This window comes from Arachis ipaensis, chromosome B10, assembly GCF_059453495.1.
Source record: "Arachis ipaensis isolate K30076 ecotype BB chromosome B10, ASM5945349v1, whole genome shotgun sequence".
In the NCBI taxonomy this organism is placed as follows: Eukaryota; Viridiplantae; Streptophyta; class Magnoliopsida; order Fabales; family Fabaceae; genus Arachis; species Arachis ipaensis.
Genome location: NC_142435.1, coordinates 71346231 through 71362348, shown reverse-complemented (window position 1 = coordinate 71362348; position 16118 = coordinate 71346231). Strand labels below are relative to the sequence as shown.

The window sequence follows — 16118 nt, the reverse complement described above, 5'->3', positions numbered from 1 at the left end:
AATCAAAAATAAAAAAATATAAAAATAAAAATAAAAATAATTAGTTAATTAAAAAGAAATTTTGAAAAAGAGGGAAGATATTTTCGAAAATTAGAGAGAGAGAGTTAGTTAGGTAGTTTTGAAAAAGTTAAGAAACAAACAAAAAGTTAGTTAGTTGAAACAAATTTTGAAAAGATAGGAAGTTAGGAAGTTAGAGAAGATATTTTGAAATCAAATTTTTGAAAAAGATAAGATGAGAAGATATTTTTGAAAAGATATGATAGAAATTAATTTTTGAAAAAGATTTGATTTTTAAAATCTCAATTAATGACTTGATTCACAAGAAATCACAAGATATGATTCCAGAACTTAAAGTTTGAATCTTTCTTAACAAGTAAGTAACAAACTTCAAATTTTTGAATCAAAACATTAATTGATTGTGTTATTTTCGAAAATTATGATATAAAATAAGAAAAAGATTTTTGAAAATTATTTTTGGAATTTTCAAAAATAACCAAGAATTTTGAAAAAGATTTGATTTTTGAAAAAGATTTTGAAAAAGATAAGATTTTCAAATTGAAAATTTGATTTGACTCATGAGAAACAACTTGATTTTAAAAATTTTTGAAAAAGTCAACTCAAATTTTCGAATTTGATGAGAGAAAAAGGGAAAGATATTTTTTTGATTTTTGAATTTTTATGATGCAAGAGAAAAACACTAAAAAGATGCAATGCATGAAATTTTTAGATCAAAACAATGAATGCGTGCAAGAATGCTATGAATGTCAAGATGAACACCAAGAACACTATGAATGTCAAGATGAACATCATAGACATAATTTTGAAAAATTTTTTAATGCAAAGAAAACATGCAAGACACCAAACTTAGAATTCTTTAATGCTTACGCACTAAGAATTCAAGAATGCATATGATAAACATGAAAAGACACAAAACAAAAAATCATCAAGATCAAACAAGAAGACTTACCAAGAACAACTTGAAGATCATGAAGAACACTATGAATGCATGATATTTTCGAAAAAATGCAAGATGCATATGCAATTGACACCAACTTATAACATGACTCAAGACTCAAACAAGAAACACAAAAATATTTTTGATTTTTTTGATTTTCTAATTTTTTTGGTATTTTTCGAAAATTATATGAAAAAGAAAAAAAATAAGGATTCCAAAATTTTTAATATGAATTCCAGGAATCTTGCATTCTTAGTCTAAAGCTTCAGTCCAGGAATTCGACATGGCTCACTAGCCAGCCAAGCTTTCAATGAAAGCTCCAGTCCAAAACACTAGACATGGCCAATGGCCAGCCAAGCTTCAGCATGTAGATTCAGACATGTAACAGTTGATTCCTCATCCAATTTCATGAACTGATCTTTTGGAAGCCTCAGTCCAAAAGAATTTAGACATGGCTTTACAGCCAGCCAGGCTTCACATGCTTCATGAAACACTAGAATTCATTCTTAAAAATTTTGAATAAAAATTTTTTTGAAAATAGTTTTATTTTTTTCGAAAACAAAAGAAAAGTTTTTGAAAAGTTTTTTTTTTTTTGAAAAATTTTTGAAAATAAAATAAAAAGAAAATTACCTAATCTGAGCAACACGATGAACCGTCAGTTGTCCAAACTCGAACAATCTCCGGCAACGGCGCCAAAAACTTGGTGCACGAAATTGTGATGTCCAGGCTCGAACAATCCCTGGCAACGTGAGCAACTTGGTACGCGTAATCGTGATTACACTTTAATGATGTAAAATTCATGGCTCTTTCTTTCCCTGGCAATGGCGCCAAGAACATGGTGCCAATACCATGGTTCACAACTTCGATACAACTAACCAGCAAGTGCACTGGGTCGTCCAAGTAATACCTTACGTGAGTAAGGGTCGAATCCCACGGAGATTGTTGGTATGAAGCAAGCTATGGTCACCTTGCAAATCTCAGTTAGGCAGATATAAATTGATAATGGTGTTTTCGAATAATAATTAATAGAATAGGGATAGAAATACTTATGTAATTCATTGGTGAGAATTTCAGATAAGCGAATAGAGATGTTTTTCGTTCCTCTGAACCTATGCTTTCCTGCTATCTTCATCCAATCAGTCTTACTCCTTTCCATGGCTGGCTTTATGCAAGGGCATCACCGTTGTCAGTGGCTACATCCCCTCCTCTCAGTGAAAAATATGCTCACATGCTCTGTCACAGCACGGCTAATCATCTGTCGGTTCTCGATCATGCTGGAATAGGATTCACCCTCCTTTTGCGTCTGTCACTAACGCCCAACAATCGCGAGTTTGAAGCTCGTCACAGTCATTTAATCATTGAATCCTACTCGGAATACCACAGACAAGGTTTAGACTTTCCGGATCCTCTTGAATGCCGCCATCATTCTAGCTTACGCCACGAAGATTCCGGTTAAGAGATCTAAGAGATATTCATTCTAGCTTAATTCATGTAGAACAGAAGTGTTTGTCAGGCACGCGTTCATAAGGGAGAAGGATGATGAGCGTCACACATAATCATCACCTTCATCACGTTCTTGGGTGTGAATGGATATCTTAGAAGCGAAATAAGATGAATTGAATAGAAAACAGAAGTACTTTGCATTAATCTTTGAGGAACAGCAGAGCTCCACACCTTAATCTATGAAGTGTACAAACTCTACCGTTAAAAATACATAAGTGAAAATTCCAGGCATGGCCGAGATGGCCAGCCCCCTAAACGTGATCAAAGGATCATAAGGTAATCCAAAGATGTCTAATACAATAGTAAAGGGTCCTATTTATAATAAACTAGTCACTAGGGTTTACATGAGTAAGTAATTGATGCATAAATCCACTTCCTGGGCCCACTTGGTGTGTGTTTGGGCTGAGCCTGAGTGTTGCACGTGCAGAGGCCATTTGTGGAGTTGAACGCCAGTATTTGTGCCAGTTTGGGCGTTCAACTCTGGTTTTGGATCCTTTTCTGGCGCTGGACGCCAGATTTGGGTAGAAAGCTGGCGTTGAACGCCAGTTTACGTCGTCTATGCTTGGCCAAAGTATAGACTATTATATATTGCTGGAAAGCCCTGGATGTATACTTTCCAACGCAATTGGAAGCGCGCTATTTCGAGTTCTGTAGCTCCAGAAAATCCACTTTGAGTGCAGGGAGGTCAGAATCCAACAGCATCAGCAGTCCTTTTTCAACCTCTGAATATGATTTTTGCTCAAGTCCCTCAATTTCAGCCAGAAAATACCTGAAATCACAGAAAAACACAAAAACTCATAGTAAAGTCCAGAAATGTGAATTTAACATAAAAACTAATGAAAACATCCCTAAAAGTAACTAGATTCTACTAAAAACATACTAAAAACAATGCCAAAAAGCGTATAAATTATCCGCTCATCACACCTTCGTACTTAATACACTTCCACTCCTCAAAGTCGCCCGGAGCACCCTGACATGTAAGACCCAAAACTTTTGAAAAGTCTTATTATGATCAAGTCTCAAATCATATGATTATTTATAGCCTTAATTTCAGAGATTATTTTATTAAGGATAATTAAGGAAAGTTTTGATTTATTGAACTTGAGATAAGTTATGATTTTTATCCAATTTTATAATTATTGGATTATTTTCTATATTTCAAGTATAAGGCTGATAGTTATGAAATAATAAAGCTTTTATATGATTTGGACTAGATAAGTAATATTTTAAATATTTATACTGCTATTTTGGAAAATAGAGAAATTAATTATATTATTTCTAATTTTTAGATTTGGATATTTTATTGAAAATAAAGTGTGAAATTGATGAGCAAATAGTATTTTATGCACTATTATTATTGAATTAGAATTTATTTCTAATTACTAAATTATACCTATTTTTAAGTGAAATTACTAAAATGCCCCTAACCCTAAGTTTTAAAAATGAAACCCTAATCCTATACCCAGCAGTCGCCATCTTTCTTCTCCCCTTAGCAGCTGCAACCCCTCCTTCCCAAACAGATACACACGCATAGCTTTCCTCACCTAGCAGCAAGCAACACACTTTCCCCCCTTTTCTCCAATTCAATGTGCAACAACAGTAGGAGAAGGAAACAAGAGAAACGGACCAGAGAGAGAGGATGAGTTGCGGATGAAGAGAGGAGGAGAGGAAGGAGATTTGCACCGGCGTGCTGGGCTCCACCGCCGCCGTCGCGTCGTCGTCGTCAGCACTGCGTGATGCCATCTGCGTCACTGTCGCTGAAGCTTCACGCCGCTGTCCAACCGCCGTGCCTCGCCGTCAGTTGCTGCTCATCCTCATCGCGACCAGAGGGGAGTGCGAGACCGAGAGAGAAAGCGTGGAGTTGGCGTCGCGCGGAGAGGGACTCACCGCTCCTTCCCACCGCCGCCGAGCTGCCATTATCAACGCGTGTCACCACAGCTGAGGGTGTCGCCACCACCAAACCCTGGCCGAAGATTCTTCCACTGCACGCGAGAAGAAGAGGAGTGATGAGGCAGAACGCGTCCTCGCCGGAGCTCTTGAGTGCCGCCGTCGTTCGTGCCTCCTCCCGCCGCCAAATCTGCTCCCACTTCTGGGTTCTGGAATCTGACCCGGACGCTGCTACCACCATTCGAGCTCACTGCTGCTGATGATGGTAAGCCCAAACCGCCGCCGGCAAAAAGGGGTTCAGGCCGCCGCAGGTGTCGCTGCCGGAGAAGGGAGCTGCATCTCTGTGATTCCGACCGCCAGGAGTGGTTCTGTGACGTTAGGGACCACCGCCAGAGCTTCTGGCTGCCTTTGCCATTGCCGGAAAAGTCTATCGGTCATCGTTGCCGCTTGAGGTGGCTGTCGGGCTGCTGCCAAACTGGTTCGGAGACCGCCGCTGCTTCGGTTCAGCCGTTCCTTCTTCGGTTTGGATTGAGTTTCGGTTGTTGTATATTGCGATTCGAGTTATTGAGACTGTTGCAAAAGTGGCTTGGAGCTGAGGTTTTAGTTGTCGTCAATTCGGGTTGAGGCGGAAAGGACTTGATGAGGCGTTTGGGTTATGGAATTGCGTTTTGAGGTAGGGGCGCTTTCCAAAAACTATATTTTATATATTGGAATTATTACATATGGATACTGATGTGAGTGAATGTGTATTTGGTGATTGTATCGGCCTTATGTATGGCTTGATTTGCCTTGGTTGGTTATGAACGTCTGTTGGTTGAATTGTTGTGTGGTTTTGTGAAACGAAATACTTTTCAAGTTGATTCTTTTAAAGCTTTGAGATCGAGTTTAACCGTTGAGAATTGATTTGAGTTAATTTTTATTGAGAATGTGAAAAATAGAATCCACTCTTGAATTTAGCCTGGCTTGCTTTAAATGATCTGGTTTTTGATACATGGTTGTTACTGAACCGTTTCCTTGAAACTTTAGAAATGAGTTTATTCGGCTGATAATGATTTGATTTTGAAATGGTTTTCTTGAAATATGGTATTGAGATTGACTGTTGGATTTTGGCTTGCCTTTGAATTAATTTTGGATTTTGGGCTGTTGGAAAAGGATTGTGGAATGGTTTTGTTGGGACCCGAACCGGGTGGCAAAGTCCAAGTTTTAGGGGAGATGCTGTCGGAATTTCTATAAAATCTGAGTCTTTATTAAAATGTTGTTTGGAAAAATGATGAGTTAAAGACTTCTACTATTTTAATTGAATTATCAAGAAAAGGATGATTCATGCTTTTGAAATGAATTATTAAAGAGGAAATTGTGATTTAGTCTTGCTTCTTAAGAAAGGCATTGTATCTCTTTCAGGAGGAAGTTATTTAGATGAAACTTGTGTTTTAAAGTTGTTTGAATGTGAAAAGGGTTTATGCCTTTGAATTTGACTTGGGGGTTCCAATTAAAGAAGTTTCAATGACTTTGAAAGAATCTAAATGTCTATTGACAAGTTTCATTTTGAATTGTTTTGAGAAAGGTTTTAAGTACTCTTTGAATTATGAATTTTTGCAAGACTAAAACAATTTTGAACAGTTGAAACGCTTTAGAATTTATCATGGGGGTTAAAGCTGGTTTTGCCTAAGTAAAGGAAACGGCTTTGAAAGAAGTAAATAATTACGTGACTCGGTTTGGCTTAGATCCTATTTTAGTACTCAAATCGGAAAGCCAAGGTTTTAATGATTTTTAATGAATTTGGCGAAATGAGTTATGCTATTCCCCCCTAAAGACTTGGGACTCTGCCGAGAAACTTCTGTTATAAAATCCCATTGTTGGATGGGTGATTTTGAATATCTCGAAGAGATTTTTAACTTGCCATGATTATGGAAGTTTTGGAAAGAGGGTGCCGAGAGTGGCATTGTTTTTAAAAGGGGAATTTACCTTGAGTAAAAGTGGCTTATGAGCCTGAGATGATTTGAGAAATGAGATCTTTAAAGCCAAGGCTGAAAAGAGTTGAAATTTGATTTCAAAGTGAAATGACTTGAGAAAAGTGATTTATGGCCTAAAAGCCGGTTTTATGAATTTGATGATTTTGAATGGTGGAAGTGCTGTTTTTATTATGGGCTGGAATGGCTGTGTATGATTATGAATATTGGCTGGTTCTGGATTGAACTGTGAGCCGGAATGGCTGTGTATGATTATCAATATTGGCTGGTTCTGGATTGAATCGTGAGCCGGATGGCTGAGATGGATGTTGATCCATGGCTGAGAATGAATGCATATATGCTGAGATATTGATAAATGTGAATGTTGCACTTCCACTATCAGAGATGAGGGTTTCCCTGGGAGGAAGCAGTGGCTAGCCACCACGTGCTCCAGGTTGAGACTCGAAGCTCTTTTGACCCTATGTCGTAAGTGTGGCCGGGCACTGTGAAAGCCCGGATGAGCTCGCCCCCGTGAATATACACCAGTGAGGGTGTTGGATATGGATCATGATTATGATCAAGTTTATATTGAGTATAACTCAAGTTGGGGATGCACGACAGAGGGATAGTCCAATGGTTAGCTACCAGGACTTGTCGAGTTGGCTTTATAACCGACAAATGATATCATCAGCCACTAGGGACAGGCATGCATCATACGCATCTATGTGACATTGTTTGGGTGTGCATATTATACTTGGTTTGCCTGTGTGATTAATTGCTAATTGTTCTACTTGCAATAACTGTTTGTTTGTGCTTGCATCTTCCTATTTGTGTTTGTTACTGGGACTCTGTTGGACTGTGGTGATTGGTTGATGGTTGGATTGTTTGGGCTTAGGGCCGTGGTTGAAATGAGATGGACCGATGGTTGGTTTCGGTTTTGTGTGTTTATGGTTTGGAAAAATATGAAAGGCTATTTTGGTTCCGCATAGATAAGCCGTTCTGAAAGGCTTTTGAGTTCTTGAGAATTGAACGGTTCTTCTTTCAGAAAAGATTTTCAGACTTTACTTTTATTGTAAACCGTTATTTTTGAAAAGAGGCATAAGACGGTTATTAATCACTGGTACAGTTTATCTTCACGTATCCTATTACAGTAATTCCCAAAAACCCTCTACTGAGAACCCTTTCGAGGATGATGTTCTCACCCCCCTACATTTTTTCCCTTTCAGGATATGGGCGCAGAAGTCACGAAGAGTTTATTTGTATTGTTGTTGAGATGCTTTGTATTGCCTTAGTTATTATTTATTGTTCCATCGCCTTTATCTTGATATATTCTGTAAGAGGGATAGGAATTGTATTGGATAATGCTTGTAATATTATCTATGTATATATGAGTATATATGTATGTATATGGATGTACTCTTTATGAGTTTTTGTAAGTTGTTTGGTATCTATGGATGTATGTTATCGGATGAAAGTATTTTTGGGAGCGGTATTGTGGTTTAAAGTTTTAAACAGGCTCATATTTTAGTATTAAATAGTATAAAAGTCGCTGTAATGTCCGAGCTATCAGAGTCGCGCAGCCGGAAGCCTGAGCTTTGGTAGCTAGGGTGTTACATGACAAATCCTGGAGAACCGACACAGTTCCTTAAATCGACTAGTGTACTTAGATACCGACATTGAATCCTACTTCAACTGTAATAACTCGAGCTCCTTGGCCGTCCTAACTGAATTGGAGAAATATTTCTTATAACATTCTGTCTGAAAGACATCCCAGAGTATCATAGCATTGTCTTGCTGCAGAAGGCGTTGGGCTCCCTGCCACCAATGCTAAGCTTCACCTACCATCTAGTAAGTATCAAACTCGATACATTGCTCTGGCGGCACTTGTTGCATTTGTAACGCTCGTTCCATTACCTAGAACCAATTATTAGCTTCTGCCGAATTAGTGGTTCCTCTAAATATTGGTGGATTGATCTTCATGAAAGTTGCTAAGGTCATCGGCCCAATTCTGCCGTTATCCCCGTTCTTATTGCCAGCTTGATCCCCTAACGTCGCAGCCATGGCCTGCATAACAACAGCCATATTTTCCAGGGCAATCATGAAGTTTGCAGGATTATTCTCAATTGTTTTGGGTTCTGTATTACTAGTCCTACCTCTCCCTCGACCACGACCGCGTCCACGAGTCGACATCGGATCCCTGTTCACATCAAATAAGTGATATCAAGTTGATCAGTCTTAATATCGCAAGTCTAGTGCTTCAAAGTCCCAAATGCATCCTCATAAACATTCATGCCATATATCCATTAGATATCCTATTTAGCATGTTCAGACGCCCAGAGTATGCCTAGAAGCATAGTCAGTCTGTCCCTCAGGCTCTACATGAATGAATTGCTCTGATATCATAATGTGACACCCTACCACAAAGAGGATTTACGCTTAAGCTGTAAAATGGAGGTGGTGTGGTATTACGACCTCTAAAATAAAATATATACATAATATATAATAATAGTTGAAAGAATTTAATACTCAAGGAGCCTTGAAGGATGGTTTAAGCAAAAGCGTGAAAAGAAAAGTGCAACGCTCACGTACAGAAACTTGTGTACGAAGAAAAGTAAATACACACATATATATATAACAAGAGTAGAGTGTCAAAAGATACATAATATCAAGCTCTGGTCCCAACCTATGAAGCCAAGGCCGGCCGGAGAATATTACATACATAAGTATAAATATACATCCCAAAAGTACTCAAAATACATCATATAAACTCCTAGTTCTCCATCCAACCTCTAAGAGGTACAAAGTGAAAACTACACAAAGGAAAAAATCTAAGAACAATATATATATATATATATATATATATATATATATATATATATATATATATATATATATATATATATATATATCCCAAAATATCAAAAAACATAAATCCGACTTCGCCTGCAAAAGAAACTCCATACGCCCAGCGAGGTGCCTCTTGACCTGCATCTGAAAATAACAACATATGTATGGAATGAGAACCGGGGGTTCTCAGCATAGTAGTGGTGCACACATACATAATATATAAGGTCCCGGAAAAGCCAAGGGCGATCCTAGAATATCGACACTCAGACTTAAAACCTAAAGATTAACACTGAAATCCATAAGCAGGGTAGTTCTAACTAACACTAACTTATACCCTCATTTTCTAGCCTTCCTCCAATCCTCCAAAACTCCGCTGCATAGACAAGCAATACAGACAAAGCAAACACAAGTAAGATACAGATACAGCAGGTAGCAAATATAGCAGGTAAGCATAATAATCATATAGGCAAACCCAATTAATGTACAATCAAACAAAATACCCATATGCATATGATGTATGCTTGTCTTATGGTTGATTAGTCTCATCTGTCAGTTATAAAGCCAACCCGACATGTCCGGTAGCTAACCCGGACATCGTCCTCTTGAAAACTAGTGAGTGGTACAATACCATGATCCTCAACTGGTGAGCAGCAAACCACGTTGATCCCCACCATCTACGGGCATTAAACCACCTCGATTCCCACAGACGTTTTCAATTGGAAAACGGCATACACCTGGACGGTAAATAACCACAATCCCCACAAAATAATTTTCTTTAAAATTTGGTTGGCGATAAATAACCACGATCCCCACAAAATAATTTTCTTTAAAATCTGGTGGGTGGTAAATAACCACGATTCCCACAAAATAAATTTGAAATCAAGTTCAATTATTCTTATTCATAGCCCGTTAGAGTTCGGTAAAAAATTAGTTTTTTATCAAAATCTTCAAAAACCCCTATTTTTTACAATCCCTCATTTCAAACTCATAACTCATCATCAAAATAGCACTAAATATAACTAGAATCGTAAACTCACCTGATTCATTCATTCCTCAACATATCACCACCCAAACCACTCAACCATCCTCAAATAAATACATACATACATACATACATATATATATATATATATATATATATATATATATATATATATATATATATATATATATATATATATATATAAAATCTCCACAACCTATCCTCATCATCACTTACTATCAATAGCATTTATCACATTTTATTTCAAAGCTCATCATTATAATTCAACATTATTCATCAATCATCAATCATCAATCATGCTCATCATCATTATTCACAATTGTTAATAATCAACAATCATATAATTCAACCACCCCCTCAACAATTTCCAACAACAAGTCACTAAACCTCAACCTTCCATATCATACAACTTATCATATGGTCATCTAGCCAAAGTTTTCATGAAATATTATATATTATCTATGAGAAACCAAAACCATACCATGGCCGATCCCTCCCTATGCTCAGAACACCAAAATCTTCTCCACCTCAAGCTCCAATTCCTCTTATTTTCAATTCAATAAGCTCAAACCCGCATCACTTGCTCCGCTTCACCAATTTGACTTTAACCAATTACCAATTTCAATCTACTATCACATATTATCACTATAATCAATATAGAGTTCACTAAATCGGAAATGCACCAATAAATAGGAGTTTCTTACCTTACCTACTGCTCAAATGAACAAGATTCAACAATTTCCGCTACCTAATTTAATCCTAAAACATCAAAATCACAAAATTCTCAATTCCAAACCCACATATATTCAAAATTGAAGAGGAAAAATCTAGGTGAGAAAGATTGAATTTCTTATCAAATTGGTTAATGAGATTTGTAGAGAATTTCAAGACAAATACGTGGCCACTGACGGCTCGTCAATTGGACCTCCGAATCAAAAGATACATGAGATTGAAGATGAGGTTAGGTTTTGGAAGTTCTTCCCCTTCTCCCATTATTTTTCCAGCATGAAACTCATAGTATGGGGAAGAGAGTGGCTGAAGCCATTCATTAATGTGATGTTGGGTTGGGCCTTGGGTCCGATTCAACTGGTTTGGCCCGTTCGGCCTAATTTTGGGTCAAAATCTTTAAAATTAGTGTCAAAATTCGTATTTTAATTATTTCTTCCATTATAAATGAAAACATTTAATTTTATAATTTTTTTAAATAATAATTAATTTATTGGCTAATTATTTTTTAATTTCGCGGGTTTTATAGTACGCACTAGTGGTGGCATGTGATTTACTTAAGTAAACACGTGGCTCGCGATTCTAGGCCCAAATGTTTTGCTAAATCCAACTCATTTCTCATGCATATGGAGGCAAGACCAAGAGGGATCAAAGTAGTAGTATAGTATTAGTATAGAATGATGTTTTAAGTCAATTCTAGAGACAGAAGCTCCAACTTTTCTCTAGAATTTAGGGTGTTTAGTTTGGTTTCTTCTTAGGTTTAGGTTTTAATTCTTGTTATAGTGTAGTTTTTTTTATATTTTCATGTTCTAGAATCTTAATTTGCCTAGCTTTACTTGTTATTTTCTTTATTTTTGTTAATTTTAGTTTATGGAAACTTGTGTGAATTCTAATTTTCCTTTACTTTAATTTAATGTTCTTATGTTCATTGTTGTTTATTTGAATTATTATTATTACCATATTTTTCTTTATTCATTTCAAGTGTTTGTTAAAATGTCTTTCTTAGTTTTAGAGTATAATGTTGCATTCTTAGCTTAAAATTGAGGACTTAGGTGACCTTGATTCATTAATGTCCAATATTGATTGGTAATCTAGGATTATTAGTTGGTTTTGTTTTCACTGGCGTTAATTTTTCACTAAGTCTAATTAGTGAGTTAGCTATGACTTGTGGATTAAAATCAATTATGCCTATGACTCTCCCCCGATGTTTAGGGATGACGAAGTAAGATTCACTCTTCTTAATTACCATGTTTGTGGTTAATGACTTGGATAGAAAACTTTAATTCTCAACCCTTGCCAAGATGTCTTTTAGCATTTAAATTTCTTGTTTGCTCTTTATTTTCTTGTCTTTTGCATTTCAAACCCCTTTTTCTTATAGCCGATAATATGCACACCTCACTGCAATTCCTTTGAGAGACGATCTAGGATTCAAAACTCCCAGTTTTTTATTGATTTAAATTTGTAACAAACACACTCAACTTTGATACGGGTCATTTGTTGGTTTGGAATTATACTATTGACGAAGAAATTCTTTTGAGAAAATTCTAAATCGACGTTCGGCTCGTGTTAAGCTACCAAACAATATTATACGTAACAAAATATACTCAACAAAATTATTGTACTTACATCATCATCATTAAACCATTCAGTGTGCACATACTCATCACTTTCAACATCTACGAAGGAGTAGTCTTCACCCTCACCATGCTCCTTACCGTCACCATCAAATTGGGGAGTCTTTTCATCCATTTTCCTCATGAAACATGTAGATATGTTATGACCTCGTTTGCAATAGTAGCTGCAATGCGTAGGCTTTTTTGCGGTCTCTGTCTCAATACTTCCATTCTTTTCAAGGCCTTCATATATGTATTTTGCATGCCCCCTATCATGTTATCGTCCCCACTATGAGCCCTAATCCATGAAAGTATATTTATAAATGCATCTTGTGATTCATTAAATAGATCCCCTTTTAGGCATCCTTCATTCATAACTTGTTTACACCAATATGTCAAACATGCATGCCGACTAATAGCCAAGGAATCCTCCATCAAGCCGCCTATGTCATCATATCCACTAATGCCTTCCTTAGCTCTTCTAGTCCATCTTCGCAGCACTAATATTTTTGGCAGCTCTACAATATCTAGAAAATCCAAAACAGCAAGTATATGACTACATAGAATACCTATAGATTTCATTCTCATGCATGAGCATTTAAATTCATCTTGCTCTCCATGAAAAGACACATGTCATATCATGTTAGGCTTGTAAAATTTTGACACCTGATATATCTTGTAAGAACTCATTTCTTTTTTCATATATAACCTTCAATGTGCTGGGCTTGTGGAGCATTGAACGGAACAACATAAAAACTTGTTAGGTATAAATGGTGGCTGCTAACCTTTCTAGTTGTTGAAAGTGTGTTTGCATCACAAGTTGTCCAGTTGATGATTTGAAGTCTGCCAAATCCTCTCTATGTCGCATGTAACAAAGAATTTTCTTCAGATATGAGCAGTAGCCCACATGTTTCTTTTACCGTACATATCTATTATCCATTCACGATCTTCCACTCCAAAGTATCCAACCATTTTCTCCCACTTTTGTTTAAGCACACCAACTTCATAATCAAATAACATTATCTTTGTAAACATTTTCATAAACTGAGGTTTGTGAATATTTCTTGTTGCTTTACGACTCAAGTGTCATGCGCATAACCTATGATGTGCATTGGAAAACACTTCCTAAATAGCGATTGTAATCGATGGATGACCATCCGTAATTACTGAAGTCATTGTCTTTTCCTTCATTGCTATGAGAAGTTATTTTAGTAATCACACATATGTGCTTTTTCTCTCATTTAAAACTATCACAGAACTAAATACAACAGTTTGATTATGGTGGTTAACTCCCAAGAATATTACCGCCGGTAATCTGTATCTATTCTTCTTATATGTGGTGTTAAATACTAGCACATCCCCGAACAGATCGTAGTCCAACTGACATTGGCCATCACACCAAAAAAGTTACCAAAACACCCTTTTTGTGTCCTTCTCAACACTATAGAACAATTTTTGATCCCTTGTTGGTAGCGTTTCCAAGTAAGCCATTGCAAAGTTTAAATCATCAGGTAATTGTCTTCTTTGCTTTGTAACTTGATTGTGTATATCCTTAATTGAAAAATTAGCATTCTCATACCCACCACACTGGCTAGATAATGACCTAAATATATTTGGTATGCTGGTCTCCAACTCTTTTATATGGTTCCTTTGACGAATGTCAGGCTCCATCATTTTTTTGTGAGATCTTAATATTCTTGCTAACTTTGGGACAACAAACTCATGGTTGTGTTCATCACAAAAATTTTTCACTACCCAACTTTTAATTACCGCTTCCATGAAAATATGAAGTTTCCTCATACAACCACATCTTGTCTCTGGTTTTGACTCCCTAACTCAATTTTTTATATGGTTCAATTTTTCTAATCTATAGCCTTCACAAGAACAAACATATGCTTTTTCTCTAACTTTTTCATTAACTTTTCTGCTCCTATTTTTTCGTACACTGAAGCCCCTCATATTGGCATATGAATTATAAAATTCAAATGCCAAGCCAAGATCAGCAAAGTAAAATTGATAAATATTTTCTATAGATAGATCCGAAAAATCGATCTTACCAACATCTTCCCAAGAGTTTATATGATATTGATCCATATCCACTGCATCAGATCATCCACATAATCACTAACATTATTCGTATTTTCATCCATTGTATGTCTTTGACTATTTGATGCTACCTGTAATTTATGGTGACTTAAGTTAATTACTTAGAAAAATAGCACAAATTAGTCAGAATTTATAATTAAACAATTAAAACTAACCCGTGGCCACTGAATTTGAAAACATAATCACAATACTAATTTCTAAATTCGCAAATAGACTAAAAAAAATCAAACGGTAGTAACAAATAAAACATAGAACAAAAAATAGAATTAAAGCATCATCGACAAAAACATAAACACAAAAATTGAAATCCAAATCATAAAAATAAATTCTAAAATTTTTTAACCCTCATAAATAAAACCGAAAAAAATTCAAACAACCAAATAAACATAACAGAAAAATTAATTGAACGAAAGCAATGAAACAAATTCATACAAAAAATCTTAAATGAAAAATAAATAGAACAAGAAAAAATAATTGAATGAGTTCAACGAAGGAGATTCATATAACAAGAACATAAAAAGAACAAAAAAGGTGAAATCAACGAAGCAAATTCATAGTTGAGATTGAGGCTCCATTGAAACTCTGGAAGTGGAGGATGAACGAAGAGACGGAATACCGCAAAGCTGACGCGACTCGAAGAGAAAAGAGAGAATGATAGCAGAGAAATACTGAGAGAGAGAGAGAGAGAGAGAGAGAGAGAGAGAGAGAGAGAGAGAGAGAGAGAGAGCCTAAAAGCGATGCCGAGAGATGGGCTGAGACCAGCAACGAGTTGCTGGATTAGACGGTGACAGTAATAACAGAAACCAGAAAAAGGTAGAGTAGGTGATGATAGTTTTGTAAATAGATTGAAGAGTGTGATGAATTTACAAGAAAAAGAAATTAGGATTTTACTAGATAAATTTAAAAAATATTTGTGATAAATATAAAAAAATAATAATTATCATTAAATTTTTATATAAAACATATTTTTAAATTATTTTTTGTGTATATTAAAAAAGCTCAAAAAATTTAAACTTTCTAAAGAATAAGGATAGACCCGGGAAAAAGGGCTACCAATTTCAATTGTTTTTGCACATCAAAGTGTAGAAATTTAAAACTAATTAAAGAAATGAATTTGAATCGGAAACCAATGCTGGTGTATGTACCCTTCATTAATAAGCAACATTCCATCCCTACGAGTACCCTATGCAACCTCTCTGTCTCTCTCTTACTCTCTCGTTCTGCTTCTCTGCAACTCTGTTGTGTGCTGTTCACTCTATATTCTAAAAGAATTAGCATCAGATCCAAAGCAATTTCAAGTTTTCAACCCCCCCCCCTCCCTCTCTCTCTCTCTCTCAAAAACCAATATTACCACACCACACCACACCACGTGCAAGTCTTCTACTCTCATCATTTTTCTTCTTTTGTTTTCTTGTTCATTGTGGGATTTCTTTAATGTCCCATATTCTTTTATGTTGTTATATTATATAAAAAGGGAATAAGATGGGATGAACATTGGAAGGCTGGAAACTATGCACATTTGGATCCAT

General features: G+C 36.1%; 1 pseudogene; it reads right to left on the bottom strand.

The window, feature by feature from the left end:
• Nucleotides 1–8208: 8208 nt before the first annotated feature.
• On the bottom strand, nucleotides 8209–16118 carry LOC148580377 (protein FAR1-RELATED SEQUENCE 5-like; annotated as a pseudogene).